Source organism: Eurosta solidaginis, chromosome 1 (assembly GCF_040869045.1).
Source record: "Eurosta solidaginis isolate ZX-2024a chromosome 1, ASM4086904v1, whole genome shotgun sequence".
In the NCBI taxonomy this organism is placed as follows: domain Eukaryota; kingdom Metazoa; phylum Arthropoda; class Insecta; order Diptera; family Tephritidae; genus Eurosta; species Eurosta solidaginis.
The window spans coordinates 276,719,961-276,738,584 of record NC_090319.1 but is presented as its reverse complement, the minus strand read 5'-3'; the positions used below and the strand labels follow the sequence as shown (position 1 = coordinate 276,738,584).

The 18,624-nt window shown below is 37.4% G+C and overlaps 1 protein-coding gene across 3 annotated transcripts in view; it reads left to right on the top strand.

Annotated features, from left to right (window-relative positions):
• The window catches only part of wake (wide awake), a 409,422-nt gene that overhangs the window by 314,788 nt on the left and 76,010 nt on the right, over window positions 1–18,624 (top strand). Inside the window, exon 1 of one of the 3 annotated variants that reach the window (XM_067760879.1) lies at window positions 7,957–8,579. The exons of 1 other annotated variant lie outside the window; for it this stretch is intronic. The gene's annotated coding sequence lies outside the window, so the exon portion shown is untranslated. Of the gene's footprint in view, window positions 1–7,956; window positions 8,580–9,434; window positions 9,630–18,624 lie in introns of those variants that run through there. One more of the 3 variants, XM_067760880.1, reaches the window with a different exon arrangement.

Sequence of the window (18,624 nt, the reverse complement as noted above, 5' to 3'; positions counted from 1 at the left end):
CGAAATTAGTTCTACACTGCATCAAAAGAAGAGGTTTGTAATGTCTTGACACTAGTGGTGGGACGTTAAAGTTTACTTCGTTTAAGATAATTGGGCTAGAAATCAATCCATTAAGTAGTTTAGCCAGTATTACGCCTAGCATTTCTCTACGACTTGCAAGATTTAGAAGATTGATAAGCTTCAACCGACTAGTATAAGGGGGAAGATTATACGCAGAGTCGCACTGAAAATTTCTTAAAGAGAAAAGTAGAAATTACTTTTGTACTGATTCAAGTCTATCTGCATGAACTCGATATTTAGGATTCCAGACTATTGATCCGTATTCTAGTATCGAACTAACTAAAATGGTGAAAAGTGCTTTAGTTACATAAGGGTCACTAACTTCTTTGGACCACCGTTTCACGAATGAAAGAACACCTCTAGCCTTATTAACAGTACCATTAATATGAAGGTTGAAACTATGTTTAGTATCTATCGTGACTCCCAAGTCCACAAAATAGTTTACTGATAGAAGACAAAAATTATTAATTACATAAGAGGCTGCTGGCATAGATCGCCGAGAGAGGGATATGAATTTACATTTATTGATGTTCAGCGACATTGAATTCACGTTGCACCAGGTAACTAGGCAGTTTAAATCCGCTTGAAGTAAGGGGCATTCTTCGATAGACGCATAAGACCTAAAAATTTTTACATCATCGGAATACATTATGATTTTGGAATATTTTATTGTATTACAAATATCATTCCTAAATAGCAAGAACAGAATTGGACCTAGACGACTGCCCTGTGGGACGCCAGAGGGAACATCAATGACATTAGAAAGAGTATTTTTAAAAATAACTTTTTGCGTTCGACCGCAGAGATACGACGAGATCCACTGGGTGAGACCAGGTTTGAAACCAAGCCGATTAAGCTTGTAGATAAGTAAGGAGTGGGATACTTTGTGAAATGCTTTACTGAAATCGGTATAAATAACATCGGTGTGAAGATTTTCTCTAAATTTATTAGAAACATGAGTTGTGCATTCAAGTAGATTAGTAATGGTAAATTTGCCTTTACAGAATCCATGTTGAGAGTCTGCAATCAATGTAGAAATGGAAAGTGTTAGCTGATTGGTAACAATAGTTTCAAAGAACTTTGGGGTGGCCGACAACTTTGCAATTCCTCGATAGTTTTCTACACACGAACTACTGCCACTTTTGTGGAGGGGTATGAGACAGATTGAATAAATCAGTTAGGGGCTGATAAATGTGTTCAGCGCATTTTTTAAGAAAGCAAGTGGGAATTAAATCAGGACCGTACTTGTGAGATTCCTTCAAAGACGTTAAATATGAAAAAACTTCATGAGGAGATATTGCTGGAATATTAACTGTGTTAAGTGAGTTAAATTGAAATGGATATTCATTTGAAAAAGAGTTAAGTTCAGCTGAATAGTTGGACTTGAAAAATTGTGCAAAGAAATTAAATTGGTCGTCGCTAGACAAATCTTCCTGGCATTTTAAAGCAGACGGAAACCCTTTAACCCTTCGTTTAGAGTTCACGAAACCATAGAAGGCTTTCGGATTGCAAGTTATCTTGAGAGCTTAAATGACAATTCCGCGACATACGGAAGGTTTTAAATCCAGAACAAACTCCTGTCTAAACGAGAACGGCGATCTTGTAACCTATTTCCGGAGAGTACAGCAAATACCGGCAAATCATCGGCCTGAACATACATACGTTCCGTAAGTTCTGCTTACTCCAAACCAGAAAAATGAGCGGAAAAGATGGGTGTGATGGTGAATGAGGACAACACGAGCAAAACGTCAACGCATTTGCGCCTTTCCAACCACGCTACTGGGTTTGTTTCGAAAAGCACTATCTCACAATTCTTTGATTCGAAGGCCGACACGTTTTGGAAAGACAGAAAATATATATACATATGCAATTTTTTTTCACATCCACTGTCACTATGGGAATAATTAAAAAATACAAATAATGTTATCGCCGAAAACTCCTGACTATTTCAATATCGATTGCTAACTACTAAAGTTTATACAGCAAATTAAAATACATTTTGACATATCTACGATAAACGAAGGGACATGATCGCCGAAGTTATAATACCTCGGGCGCAAGATAAGCTCACTAAGACACTGTTAGAGCATCTAATAATTATCTTGAAAGTGATGGAGAAATAGTGTTAAAAGAGTAGCAGCAAAAATTAACGTCAGGTAATCGCAATTGATACCCTCGTTATTTGCACATATATTGAAATAAAACAAATCCGTGTAGTACCATCTCTCCTCTTCCCCATCACCCCACTGAAGTTAAAAGAGTTAAAGAAAAAATGTGTTCATATCCGCAGCGCAGTTTCAAGTTTCTTTGAACTTTTAAGCTCAATCAAAACTATCATACCAAATGGGATTATAAATGAATAGGAAGCAATGTAGATATCCTTTCGAAGCCAAACATAAAACCGATTTGGTTATAACACTTAATACTAACGGTTAGCCATTTTTTATTAAATTTATGCAGAAGCAGCCAACCATCCTACGCTGCCGTTGTTGCACTCAGTAAACTATTGATTGGATTTGGTGGTTGTTGTTGTTGTTAGTACATATCTGTTGCCCCGTTTGCTTGCACTTACTGCACTCTTCCTACGCAGCTACTTGTACGACCTTTTGAAATCCCAATTCAACGTTGATTGAAAAATTGTACAACATTGAATGAGAAGGACAAACTTTCTGCATTTCATATTTATGTTGTGCATGTTATGGACTTGTTTACATACTTGAATATTTAAGTATTTACAAATGTATATTGGGCTGTATCGAAAAAGTAACAGTTTGATACTATGAAGAATTTTTGTCTTTGCTCACAGTAGAGAAAGACCGCACGATTGAATTGATATGATCGTGATAAGATAATCAGTGAGTGGACATAAACCAAATCAGAACAAAAATGGGGTGGCAGGTAACGATAGAGAGGAAAGGAAGTAACTAGGAGAAGGAAATGGAAAAGGGTTAGGAAAAAGTTTAAGGCATTTAAGTAAGCAAAAAGTAAGTAAGGGTAAAGGTAAAGGTAAAGAATTTGTCATTTCAAGGTGCTATATGGCCGGTACTTAACGCTTTTCAGTATAAGATATTGTAAGTTGTTGTGTGCAAAAAGTGCTAGTCTGCTCACATTGGATCGCTCGCGGCCCTTTCGGCTTTGGAGGTCAAGTCTAGCGCCGATTGTTATCTCTTGTCGCTGTTTTCCGTGGATTACATGGATAAAGCGTGGCTTGGAAGGTAAGGGTAAAGGTAAAGGTAAAGGTAAAGGTAAAGGTAAAGGTAAAGGTAAAGGTAAAGGTAAAGGTAAAGGTAAAGGTAAAGGTAAAGGTAAAGGTAAAGATAAAGGTAAAGGTACAGGTTAAGGTAAAAGTAAAGGTAAAGGTAAAAGAAAAAGTTCAGGTCAGGGGAATAGGGAAAATGAAAATGAAAAGAAAGGTAAAAGTATAGGTTAAGGTAATATTAAAGGATAAGGAAAGGGTACACAAAAAGGGAAAATAAAAATTAAATAGAGAATGAATAAGGCAAAGAGAGGGAAACGGAAATGGGAAAATGGAAACGAAAAGGAAAATTATAAAAAAAACGAAACAAAAGTTATAATGAAGGTAGTATACCTATTTCGAATTACGGTTACGGTTTAGTCAACTAAAAACTACAAAGTTACAATTACGTATATCCTTACAGTAACGGTTACGCCTACTGTTCCCGTTACGATTATGTGTACGATTTTAGTTACGGCTACGATTGTAGCCCCCAGCGGGTAAGGTGGCTTAGAATATACCCGCGTATGAGGCGACTAAAACGCCAAATTTGTTCAAGTGGATGCCAGCGCAATTTATAGCTACTTCAACGCAATCGTCGTACTCGCCTGCTGGTGGCGAATCCTGTTTCTTGACCAGCGAGGCTCTGGGATCCCAAGTTCTGCATGTGTCTAGGGGGTGAGGAGCGGGATGGCCTAAAAGGTTCATTATGGTAATTTCAAATCGTTCCTGAGATAGTCAGGCTTGCACTTCAATGGTGATTGCTACCGGAACGCACCGGATCTATATCCGTCAAAGGACCATCGATAAAACTCCCCAAAACCTTCGAGGAGTGCCCTTATTGCTACAACAACAACAACAACTACAGCTACGATTTTACTTAAGGTCACGCTTACAGCTACGGCTACGAATGTCTTTACGTTTGCTCTGACAGTAACTTTATGATCACGGGTTAGCATGGGTCAGTTTTACTGTCACGATTCGAGTCCTGGTCACGGAAATAAAAGTGATATTTCAAGAAGATTTGGCGAGGTAAAGCGTTTTTTTATACAGTCTAATCTCCATGTAAATAGGTACATTGCTCAGTTATGTAGGCAATACTGTTGATATATTGCTCTGAAGGCAACAGCAGAAAAATGATGTCGCGACCAGTCGTCTGCGAGTAATGCGAATTATTAAACGCGCTTTTCCAAAGGCATTTCTCATCTTCTTGATTTTCAAATACATTGACAGCAACAACAGTGCCTAGCATACCATTTGTATTTATTAACGTATAAAGTAAGTACACTGTAGGAATATCCAATCGAGTATGTTCCATATGGTGATAAGGAGCATTTGCAGGAGAGTTATCTTGGAAACATAATTCAAAGGGCAGAAGCAAAGTTGGGGAGATTTTAACGCTTTCATATATGATTGCACTGGTAGCAGCAGATCTGCAAACAAAGTTTAAATTAATATTACACTTCATTTTTCCTGCCGACTACATCGATATGGCAACGATTTACTTTGTTGGCAGTCGTGCTGCCAAAAACACGCTGATTTTAATTATTCCTGTCATAGAACTTTCACGACAATTTATATTAACTTTGACTGCAATTTAAATTTTAATGCGTTTTGAAATCAAAACTCTTTGAAGTTAGGAAATCTTTTATGCTCAACTTTAGACGGGCTTATTTTTGACTTGTTTGTAAGGAATAATAGATAGAAATTACGTCAGTACTTACATACACAGACAAGTATATGATTTTTTCCACTTCGTGACATTAGAGCTGAGTCCTTCAGAGGGCGAGAGCTCTATATGAGAATGTTTTGGTTTATAACGCAAACAATTATTATGAGTTGTATATTATGTACTCATGAAGCTAATAAAAAATGCATTTAGCATATCTCCTTCATAAGCAGTGTGCGTCAACTGGTTCGTTGAGTGTTCACACGCACCTTAATGCAATCTCATACCCTATTTGCCGTTGACGAACGGAGAATATTAGATAGTACATCTGGTATGACGGGCTTTATAATGTTGTATAGTACCCTACTTTAAAACTTTGGTATTTTATAGCTGCAATAAAATCAATATGGGAAAAATCCGTCAAAAGTATGATGAAGATGTGACCGAAGAATGTAGGCTAAGTAAGAAGCACACTTGGGTATGTTGGTCCATTAGTAAGAATTTGGTATATTTATGCTCAACTGTTCACCGTGTTAGCTTGGTTAATCATCTGATATGTCAAAATTTTCCATCCGAAGCCGCATTGGTTCCATAATCCGTGGTGGGAAAGTGAATACCGAAATGTTCGATTACTCTCTAACTCATCCTTACTCTTGCCACTACTGCAAAAATCAATTCGTTATAGTCACATAGATTTTTCATATAACGGCCTAGTAGTCCTGCAAGTGGGTTACGGAACTCTTCTTAATATTGTCTTTTAATTGAAGTCAAGATCGAGCATATGCTTTACCCGTAGTTTCAATTGTGTTATCTCTAGCAGATCTGCGACCCTTGTTGTTGTTGTAATGATAAGGACACTCCTCGAAGGCCTTGAGGAGTTTTGTCGATGTTGTTGGTCCTTCGCATATCCGTTACGTTCGGGAACCAAGCCCGACCATCTCGGGAACGATTTGTTATGACCACATGCCCTTCTAGGCCATCAACCCCCCCCCCCCCCTCCCACCATTAAATCCCTGAAGAGTACGAGGTCACCAGAGCCCCAGCTGTTAATGAAACGTATAGGTGAGGTTGGCCATTGGTTTTGGAGAAGCTATATATTGCGCTGGCAACCTGAAAGGGGTGCGATTCTTGTGGATAGATCGTCCGCGTAATAGTGGCTAGGAGTGTCTTCTGCCGGATGACCGTTAACAGCTCTGTTCTTTATATATTAGCTAATTTATCTAGTATCTCCAGCATTCCCTCACTATCCTAAAGGTGGATGTGGTTCTCCTTAGCACTTTAATCGTTAATTGGCTTTGGAGCTCATCCTATAATGTGTTAAAATTGGAGCTGAGATACTAGCATAGGCAACAAAGGCAGTCCCCGAAGAATTTGATGTTAAAAGTCCTTTTTTACAGCTCCGGAACTAGCACCTTTCAAGTAACCACGTTGAGCCATCCAAGTAACCCTTAGTTTCTTGAAATTGCTAAGAACGTCTACTAAATATGTGTACATTAATATTTCTTACAGAGTTTAACCTTATACAGGTGAGGTTGACAATGGGGTTAGGAAAGCTGTGTATTGCGCTCAAGAGCCTACATACTTTTGTTTTGGCTTGCAAAACACTTAAATTGCTCATTTTACCATTCAGGTTAGAGTTGTCATTGAAAGAAGCAATGGAATTAGAGTTCAGTCTTTTTGAGTTCTTCCCAGCAGCACTTCAAATGAGGCTCAACTTTCCGAACATGCTGGTCGGCTGATGAAGTCAGCTCCTACATCGCTTCAAGCTCAAATCTACACAGTAGCTTAAGGCCATAGATATTCTTTCGTTATATTTCGTTGCTTGGTACTGTCTTTCAATAAAGCTTGCCTATAAATAAATTACGCGTTCCTCTCATTTGGTCGGCTAGTGTATTTTTCCCATCTTTGTATTTCCCTATTGACGATCTCCGTATTCCCGCTGCTTGAAAAAAGCCGAGCCGAAAATAAAATGCTAATGTTGCAAAGCTGTTGTTCTCTTTGTTGGATATCTCTGCTGTCACACTTTGTCAGCCCATTGCAGGAGATTTACCTTTGAATCTGTGCCAATGATGGAGTTATCTGTTCAACTGATGCCGTCATATCATAGCCCTAGGAGGGAGAGAGATCGTCGATCTGTGCTGAGCATTTCGTTTTTTATTTGCTTTTCTTTGCTGCAATAAGTTCGTTGTGGGTTGAGGTCTTCAAGTACGCCGTTTCGAGTTATTATCCTTGGCAGGACAGGAGATATACCTACTTATGCTAATACCTTTGTAATTTCCAGCTCGATATCGACTGACCGTATATGGCCGGTCGATGACGCCTTTCAGTATAAAGGGGAATTAATGGTGACTTATAACCATAAAGCCATAACCAGATAAAACAGCTGATCGAATGATCGATTAATGGTGACATACCATAACGCTAACTCGATTACATTGATTTCCATAAGGTAGGTGTGATCAGCAGTTTTATCTGGTTATGGCTTTATGGTTATAAGTCACCATTAATTCGCCCTTAAGATATTGTAAGTTGTTGTGCGTAAAAAGTGCTAGTCCGCTAACATTGCGTGGCTTGCTGCCCTTTTGACTTTGGAGGACAGATCTAGCATCGATTGTTATCTGTTGTCACTCTTTTCCGTGGAAGCCATGGATAAAGCGTGGCTTGTACAAGACTCTATCCCCCATTGGGTTTATTGGGTTAAATTGGGCTTCACTACTACATGCATAGCACCTCACTTGCAAACACGTTGATCATTATGCATCGATATGTGGAAAAATGACTACGAAACGGATCGTTGAGTACAAAAAAAAAGACGTTAGAGCGTACATACGATCCACAAAATAAATAAAATACTACAAACAAGTAGAAGAGTAAACAAAACAAATCATTATTTCACAATGACGTTATAACTGCTGGTGGCAATGCCGATGCTTATACATATGAAACGTCATCGGCCGCTGGTGAGAGTGTCTGGTTGACTGGGCCGGACGTCGTCGATCGTTGCTTATGTATCAGAAAGCAAACCCAACAAAGCCAGTTAGTTCGAAGTCGATTTCAATTTCAGTTGTATGAAACGTGTTCGTCGAGTAAAAAGTCGCTGTAATTTAATTTCAGTGACGGTGATCGGAAGAAAAAAAATAAAAAATTTTAATAGGTATAAGTTTTTGATTTTGAACGAGCTCGTATTGAGAGTTATTAAGTTACTAGATATGCATCAATGCGGGAATATGTAATGAATATGCGCGGATGCAAAATTTTGAATTGAAAACTATCTATAAATGGTTATATTTTGTACTTAATGTATAAAGTGAAGGCCCCATAATCCTACGCGCTACCTTTCCTTATTTTATTGTCTTTGGTTTGTTTTGTTTGTGCGAAGTATCGGTCAGTGTGAAAATCGCTAATTCGTTCGGCACGTTCAATGCCTTTCTTCTTCAATAGTAGTAATAATAGTAACAACAACAATAACAACACTCGACATAATAGCAACAATAGCAAAGTCGAGACCTCAACAAGTAGGTAAATTGCGAAGAGAAACGCAGGAAAATATTAAATTTAAAATGTGAAAGCCAGTTAAAACTAAAAAAAAATGAAAAACGAAGAAGAAGAAGTAACGTATGTAATCTAAATAAAAAAAAAAAAAGATAATAAGTGGGAAACGAGTAAAACGGCTCACTAAAGTTGACTTTTTTGGTGGTTGGTTGGCGATGGCGATCGGTAGACAAAAATTACCTACATGTGTACTTTTATGTATGTATGTAAATTATAAAGGGTGCTTTATCGAAGGTGTAATTTTTTAGGCTAACTCTTTACGACAGCATGACACTGCTAATACGCGTTCAAAAATATCGAGAGAGGTATCAAACGGCGCGCCTTGACATCAGTATTAATAATCCGAAGGCGGAAAATAAAACATTCAACTCGTTCAAAAGATATTAACGAAAAACCGAAAAAAGACCCACGGGTACCTCCGAAACCGGGGGTGGTATCCATAGTGTTTTTGCCCAGAACACCCTTCTGCGTTGACGGACTTCGGCCGCGCTTATAAAAAATTACCCTGGGTGGGTCCAACACCGGTTTGGAGACTAAAACTATATCCGCGCAAAACACTTATGTTCACAATTTTTTTTTGGGTACCACAACATTACAACAACCACATGAAAATCGCCAACTTTTACTGCAAATATCTCCGGACAGAGATACAATTTTTCCGCCTTCGGATTATTGTTCTCGAGATTAATACGCGTCTTTTGACATCTCTCTCGATATTTTTGGACGCGTATTAGTCGTAAAGAATTACCTTTTTTAATTCCATCTGGCGATGAAGAGGTAGAGCAGTGCGGAAAGTCCACCTTTACCTAAAGCGAATTTAGTCATCAAGTGTGTTGCTATCCAGATAAATAACTTGCGAGTATAAAATTTGGTCCGATCTGAAGATTTGATTTGTCTTACTCAGGCAGGACAAAAAGGCTTAAGGCCTCTGCGAGCTTGAGTGCGGGCCGAACGGTGTTAGCAGTATAGTTTTGAAAGACATATTGGATACACATTAGAGTTGTAGGATTGAAAAAAGGCTGTGGAAATTGCGAAACATGCGATGCCCACATATAGCGATCTTTTCAATTTAATGGAGGGGATCGGACTGCTGTTTACTGTGGCGATCCAGAAGTAAGTAGATTTTACAGCCTACGAGATTTCTGTAGTGTCTTTCAGGTGGAAATTGTGGCCATAGAGAAAGCAAAAGAAATACTATAGGAAGCATGCTTTAGCTGCATGCAGTATGAAGACAATACTCTCACATAGCACTTCATGAAGAAGTGTCTGGGAATACAAATACCTATTACTTAGAGAGGATTCGCTAGGGTCGGGCCGTTCATTAATACTAGGTTTCCGCTTCTAAAAATATCGAAGGTAGCGAAAGGGCCGATGAGTTGACAAAGGAGAGTGCAGCATTCTTCGAATCTACAGTAAACGCCCCAATCAGTTTGGATAATTCAAAGACCAGAGGATTTGGTTATAATTTATCGAGAAAAAACGGCGTACATAGAAGCGCGGGGTTTCCATGAGCCCAAGGTTATATGCAAGTCCTACAAAAGTCACAAAGTTGCTCATATCCCTAAGGAGAGAGGCTCTTGATAGTCATACCAAAGAAGACACTTCCTGATGAACATAAGTCCTGGAACCTTACGCGCAGTTTTTCAATAAATTAATTAAAATGCATTTGCATGTAGTCCAACTTAGCTGTAGTTTAAACTACCACAGAAAAACCCGGACTAAGTACAAATTTTTTTATAAATTCTTCAGTTTAAGCTGCAAGGGCTCCTTCCTTCTCCAGACATGACTCTGTGGTACCCATATTACTGCCAGACCAGCCCTGCCGAATTAACACATTTGGGCGTAGCCAATTGCGAAGAAATACCGCTTCGCTAAATGAGACCCTTTGCGAGGCGATGAACAGCTGTCTCCCCCAACTGCTTGTAACGACAGCCTTTGAGAATTTTTCTGACGACACGCAAGCGGGTATATGAACAGATGTGTAAGCAACCGCTAACCAAATCTCCTTCTCCGCTTTACGATATTAACAAAGCGGATGTTTGATTGTGTGAGTGGGTTGAACTGTTGCTTGCACATATGTGTATATACGTGCCCGTTCTGCTGGTTTTAAGCACGAGGAGGGTACACATCATGCTTTCCGTACTCTTGGAAAGCTTATCAGCGAACTCAAGAAAACCATGGTAACAAGAAAACATTCTGTTAACCAACCCATTAAAACCTCTGTGAAATCCAATTTCGGTCTCCTATGACGACACGGCAGAAAAACGGCGACTGCACTTATACGGAAACTTTGACATTGGCAAAATCTGAGGGCGCTTTGAATGCCGTGAATAAGATGTTTCGTAAAATCCGCAAGACTGTGAAAAAAAATTTGTTCTTTCAACTCATAAGCAGAAAGCTACAAACAGAGGTGAGATAGGCCCTAATAAGTAAAACGGGAATCCAGTCGCTGACTCCAGACTTTTTTGTGTAAAATTCGGGACATAGGCGAAGTCACCAACTGAACAATAGTCTTAACTACTTTGCGTATGTTACGTTGCTAATTTTTTTAGTCAGTTTTATGTTGCCACTGGAAAACTGCCGATTGTACACCGATTTTGAAACACCGGAAAAAACTCTGTCGGAATAACAGCATTTTGTTTTAGTTTAAAGCACTCATAGTGAAATCTATAAATGTAAACGGATGAGACGACTTTTTAAGATCAATTTTCAGTCAATTTCTCGTGCAATTTTTTAAATTGATATTTGGTCAATTTGTTCTTGAGAAGGTCCACCACTTAATTTGAGCTTTGAAGCACAACTTAAGGAAAATACATTATTCAGACACTCTCGTTTTCTTACTTTGGCCCAGTCTACTGGGTAGGATATTAGTCCAGTACGCTACGTTAGAAGCACCTTTTGGTACTAGCCCAACTGCGGCTGAAAAGTTTTGCTTTCAGTTGTTGTTGTTTTAACCATGAATATTTTGGGAAATGTTATCTGTGCTGATGGTCCTTTGCCACATACAGGTTCGGTCGAGCTAGTGATCATCTCGAGAAACGATTTGATATGACCACTTTGAGCCTTCCAGGTCATCCCATGATAAAGCAAATATACTTTAATCATCCGAAGCATTGCTTAAATTTCAAACAAAATTCCCACAACTGCGCCAAAAAGAACACCATCTACTTTAGCACCTCAACTAACGCTATTAGCGCAGTTAAGACATTTGGTTTTAACGGTGGCTTAAAACTATGTATGTGCCTATTTATGGTTGTGTGTTGTTATTGCATGTGTAAGTGTGTAGTATCTGCGTTGAAGTCCAAAGCGGAACCACGAGTTGGTCTCTTTGTTGCCTCTTCTATAAATTTTTTTTTGTTTTCATTATCTCAACATTTTTTTTTTTGCGTGCTATTTATTTGTGTTGTGGTGTTTACTTTTGCACGAAAACGATCAGAGCAGATTTAATTTTGTATACCTTCTCTCTTGTTGTTGGTGCTGTTGGAACTACCTGTGAGATACGTAATAACTTGTTAGGCGCTAAAGTTACTCTCTCGCAAATTTTGCATATCGTTAAATATCTCTCAAAGTCGTAGACCTGTTTTGGTGATCATAGCTACAGTAGCGAACAGAAAAAAAACAGTGGTTAATACTTTTTCCCTTTTCGGTAGTTTAAGAAAAAATGTTGTGAATTTTGTAATTGAAACTATGCAAAATAAACTTAAAAACTGAATTTCAATTATTATGTTTTTCTAAGAGAAACTGAAAAGAAAGAACCATTTACTGGCATATTGCGATGGACCCATTTCGAAAACCGCCAACGTAATCATCATCAGGCAATTTTGTAATGTTATCAAAGGTTTCACCGGGATTCGAACCGTGGATCACATGGTGAAACTGCAGTAGCCTTTAACCACTAGGCCATCCTGCTGGTATTTGTTTTCATGCTTAATTCAGTTTTTCTCATTTCTACACTAACAACACAATTGAGACATTTTGTCTCTATATTAATTTGTGTGCCATGTAGATTTGTTTTTTCTAGCAGGATGGCCTAGTGGTTAAGGCAACTGCAGTTTCACCGTGTGATTCACGGTTCGAATCCCGGCGAAACCTTTGATAACATTACAAAATTGCCTGATGATGATTACGTTGGTGGTTTTCGAAATGGGTCCATCGCAATATGTCAGTAAATGTTTCTTTCTTTTCAGCTTCTCTTAGAAAAACATAATAATTGAAATTCAAGTATTATAAGTCGGTGTTAAGCTCATGAATTTTTAAATATAACTATAAACTGAACACACCATTAAAAAAACATACATAAACTTAAAAACGTTTTGGAAAAAACTCGAAATTTCGAGAAAAATTTCCGAAAATTCTTAACCTTTCATTGAGAGTTCACTGAATTTTTTTTGTGTATACAGTTTTGTAGCTCAAGCAATTTTAGTTCAATAAAGTACAAGTTATAAGTTTCTCAAAACTTGCATTGATTTTTGAAAATTTTTTTACGAAGGGTGTTTTAGATTTGCCTTCATACGAAACGTGAAAATTGTGGAAAACAAAATTTTCAAAAATAATTAGAAATTTCGAGAGACTAAAACTTATGCTTTGTTAGACTTAGATTGATTGAGCTACAAAACTACTCATAATAATTCAGAGAGCTTCAATTAAAAAGTTCGAAATTTTCAGCATTTTTTCGAAAAGGTTTTTGAGATTGGCTTGCATAGTCTGAGTTACAAAATTTCTAAATCTTTTTTCTTAAATATGGAAAATAAAAGGGAAAAGATTTAATTGACAAAGTGTTTTAAAAATTGCCACTGCTATTTTTCTGTTCGCTGCTGTATACACTGACTTGTTTTGAAGTTTCGTTGTAGCGAAAAAGCAGAGTTTGCAATCAATTTACTACTTCAGGCAAAGCCCAGTGTAAAAGCCAAAACCACAATAAATAATAACAAGTTTATGATGTGGAAAAATGCTGGCCAAATGTGACAGTTGCAAAAGTCAGCTCAGTAAATAAAGTTTACTACCGGTTGTAATTCTAATTTTAACAAATTTGAGTAGAATAGTGTTATAAAAATTTTAGAACTAAAATACTGTATACAGTTAAAAAAATTTTTTTAAGAAAAAGTTAGATATAATATATATATATATATATATTATATTATAAAGATGTATGTGCACGACTTGAAAATTTATGTTTTTATACTCAGCTGAGCAGAGCTCACAGAGTATATCAATTTTGTTCGCATAACGGTACCCCGTAACGGCATAAACTAATCGAGATAGATATAGACTTCTATATATCAAAATGATGTGGGTAAAAAAGAAATTCATTTAGCGATGTCATACCGTCCGTCCGTCTGTCCGTAGACATGATAACTTGAGTAAGTTTTGAGGTATCTTAATGAAATTTGGTATGTAAGTTCCTGGGCACTCCGCTCAGATCGCTATTTAAAATGAAAGAAATTGGAATATAACCACGCCCACTTTTTCGATATCGAAAATTTCGAAAAACCGAAAAAGTGCGATAATTCATTACCAAAGACGGATAAAGCGATCAAACTTGGTAGGTGGGTTGACCTTTTGACGCAGAATAGAAAATTAGTAAAATTTTGGACAATGGGCGTGGCACCGCCCACTTTTTAAAAAGGTAATTTAAAAGTTATGCAAGCTGTTATTTGACAGCTGAGTATGTAATGTTCGGTTACACCCGAACTTAGACTTCCTTACTTGTTTTAGGTTACAATTTGGCGGAGCAACATCTAGGTAAAAGCGCTAAATCTGTTGAGCTCCTTTTGGGATAGCGGATATACAGAGAAATAAAATAAAAAAAAATAAATGTAAAGCGCATCTGCAAGGCAGATGAGTTTTCACTGAGAGCTTTTCATGGCAGAAATACACCCGGAGCGCTTGCCAAACACTGCCGAGGGGCGACCCCGCTTAGAAAAATTTTCTTCTAATTGAAAAGCCTTATTTCTAAAATTTTGATGTTGCTTTGCCCGGGAGTTGAACCCAGGGCATACGGTGTGATAGGCGGAGCACGCTACCATCACACCACGGTGGCCGCCAGAGAAATAAATGTATGTAATTATGGTTAGGTGGCAGCCCTACTATTCGTTCTAACGTAGAGTTTGTTCCAAAAAAAGCACCGTAAATTCAATACATCTTGATTTGAGATAAGGCGTTTACAATAAAAAAAATTAAGACATTACCTTCTTCACTCGAATTCGTAAATAGGGTGACGTTCCATAAAACACTGAGATTGTACGTTTTTTATAAAGTAAATTTAGCCACTGCATTTTTTATTAATTTTCTGGTAAAGGGCGTGTTTTAAAAGTTTGTAGAGACAGAGCGTTATAGAAACAGAACACAAAATAGGGTGTTATTCCATTTAGAAGTCGATATCCTCTGATTATCACCTCGGTGCTAAGCAGGAAGGACAAAATAGGAAAGGAGGCCTGATTAGAGTTAAGTATACACACCTCTGAACATTGAAAAAAAAATGAATTGGTGCGATTTACCTCCGAGGAGGTTAAGGCCGAGCTTCTCTTCCAGTTTGCATGGTGACCTACATGTTTTACGCGGACTTCGAGCTGCAAGGCAGATGAATTTTAACTGAGAAACTTTTAATGGCAGAAATATACAAATATACTCGGAATGTTTGCCAAACCACTGCCAAGGGGCGACCCCGCTAAGAAAAACTTTTTTCTAGTTAAAAATCTTTTTCTAACATTTTGATGTTGCATTGCCCGGGAGTTGAACCCAAGAACTTCGGTGTGGAAGGCAAATCAAGTGGACTCCAATTCTTTCTGTTTGTATGCCGAATGCCAAGTGATATTTAGTTGTGGCTGTCGTCCTAAATATTGCTTTCCGAGACAATTTTATTAAATCCTCTGTTTTTTTTTTTTGTTGTTTTCTTGAAATAGGTAAGTGTGTATATTTCTGTTGTGGTTGATTCACCTGCCACTACCTTAGTGATGTATAACCATGCATCGGATTTTGCCAGTTCATCATATTTTTCATTGCTGCCTATATTTCTGTGACCCGTTACCCCTGTGCGTGTAATGGTCGCTTGTTTGCTGCATTGCGCTAAATCCAACATCATAAGCGCTGCATGGTTGTCTGAGAATATGCACACCTATCAACCTCTTCTGTAATTTTCCAACAGGAAGCAACAGTCCCCCTCTATTCCTAGTAGCTCTGCTTGGAAGATACTAGCTGAGTTTGGAGAATGGAGAGTTAGGTGGATTGATTTACGTACTGTAAGTCCTGCCTCACTGTTCATACTTTCGATTGCCAAAGCGTTCAAACCACTGTTTGCGAATGTTAGTAATTGATGGCAGCACCTGTTGAGACCTCCGAATAGAAAATGTAATTTCCTCTTATATTCGTTACTGCTTTATAAAATTGTTTGGTGATTTTTTAACCGTCTACGTCATTTCTTTCAGCTAAGAAGTTTATATGATTTTCGTTAGAGCAAAACTGGCCTAAAGCCACGCATGTGCCCTTCTACAATATTTTTTTCATAACCCCATTTGCATCTATGCACTTTATTCATAATTGGACAAATGTAAGAAGATCACTGATGTTCGCTAATGGAAGCCTTACTATGTACAAATGTATATTTGTTTATGTACTATGTACTATGTACTACCTATGTATGTATGCATGTTTTGTGTAAACAGATATCGCAACAAACAGATTTTGTAATTCTATCAACTTCCGAGACGTGCTTATCATAACAAACGTGCAAATCATAAACTCAAGCGCTCAAGCGAAAACATGGAAAAGGGCGCAAAAACAAAATTTCCACAACTCGAGATCACCGATAAAATAATACAACAATAACAAACACCATAGCAATATGAGTATGACTAACAAAAAATTGAAAGTAATAAAAGTTAAATAAAAAATAATAATAATTGTGCGACGAGAAACAGCAATTCATTTTAATTATTAAATGCTCAAACTCCAACTGCATACAGTAGCTAATAAAAGTTTGTGCATAACAAATTTGTTCGGAATGTTGTAATATCTTGCATAGCTGTTGCGTTTGCGCGCTTGTTGTTGTTGGTGTTAGGGTCTCTCATACACGCTCACTAACTCACTATAAACGGATGACAACAGTGAAAGTGAATTTTTTAAGTTGGTGTTATTCACTTTTCATTGTTCCAAATGAATGGCAAAAGTTCATATAAAAAATTAATAACGCCAAGGGAAATCAACAACAAAAAATATTTAATTGCTTTTAGTGTAAAATTTTCTCGTAATAATTTTTCCATTTCCCACTCTCGCGTATTTCATTGTCATCGCAATAATCGTCATTTGCACCGTCCTCTTCGACAACAACAACAACAACGACGTTGTCATCGAGCACCACCGCACACAGATAATGGGTTTCACATTAAGTTCGTAGATAACGTAAATTAGAGAAGATAAATAAACAAATAATACATAATACAGCGCCGGAAAGCTAATTAACACACCCTTGATTAGCTAACATTTGAAGGTTAATTTTCCTTCTAGTTTTTATACCCAGCTGTACTTGTACACAGGGTATTATAACTTTGATTGGATAACGGTTGGTTGTACAGGTATAAAAAGAATCGAGATAGATATAGACTTCCATACATTAAAATCATCAGTATCGAAAAAAATTGATTGAGTCGTCCGTCCTTCTGTCTGTCGGTTAACACGATGACTTGATTAAATATTGAGATATCTTCACCAAATTTGGTACGCGAGCTTATCTGGACCCAGAATAGATTGGTATTGAAAATGAGTAAAATCGGATAATAACAACGCCCATTTTTTATATATATAACATTTTGGAAAACACAAAAAACCTGGTAATTTAGTAAATAATAAACCTAGAATGTTGAAATTTTACGTATGGACTGATATTGATACTCTTGATAAAAATTAAAAAAAAAAATGTTTAAATGGGCGTGGCACCGCCCATTTGCGATAAAATCAATTTTACAAATATTATTAATCATAAATCAAAAATCGATAAAACTTATGGTAACAGAATTCGGCAGAGAAGTTGCCTTTACCATAAGGAATGCCTTGAAGAAAAATTAACGAAATCGGTTAAGGACCACGCCCACTTTTATATAAAATATTTTTAAAACGGTCGTGGACGAATAAAATAAGCTATATCTTTGCAAAAAAGAGCTTTATATCAATGGTATTTCATTTCCAAGTGGAGTTATAACAATAAATATGAAAATCTGCAAATTTTAAGAAATGGGCGTGTCACCGCCCCTTTTATGACTAAGCAATTTTCTATGTTTCGGGAGCCAAACTCGAAGAATTAGTTCAGAATAGAACGATATATTTATTATTGCGCAGCCTTGTAACACTATTAAGCACACAAAACAAGCAACAACAGCATTTCAAGTGTACAGCTGGGTATGTAATGTTCGGTTTCGCCCGAACTTAGATTTCGTTACTTGTTCTAGTTAAAAATCTTATTTAGTTAAATAATTTAAAGTGGCCTAGATAGTGAGATATAAGAAAAAGGTTAGGGTAAAATATACATAGGTACGGTTGTACTGACAGGTGCGTAAGGACCTCAAGAAAGCTGTATGGGTCCAGAATATTACCAGTAGTTTGCTCAACGACCAAATTGAAAAAACATATTAAAAAAGTAAGGAAAAAATTTACAGAAAAATTTGGGAGGAGGGGTAAAGAAAAAGGCATATATTGCAGTATGAACAAAATTTTAAGGTCCTCCTTTTACCCAATGTAGACGTGGTCTTCGAGTCGGATGATCGGCTCCATATCTTAATATCACTAAATGAATAAGGCCCGGTTTTTCAGTAAAAGTTCAACTCAGTTTGTTAGTTAAACTACGCTTAAACTTATTCTGCAGTTCTTCAGTCTACTTTAACTGAAGTTTAAGCTGAGCTTAAGCGGCCAATCCTGCAGGGTTAAACTTTAGTTAACCTATCAGTTATTTGCGTTCGTTCGAAGTGGCGTCGAATATACCCAATAAGCATTTAGGCTTGAGTACCATTAGAGCTCATGTTGATAACTAGGAATACTTCTGAAATCACAAGGATTATTTCGAAACAGTGGCTCAATTCGAGAATCATAGTATACTCAGCAAAACAGGGAACTTTTTATA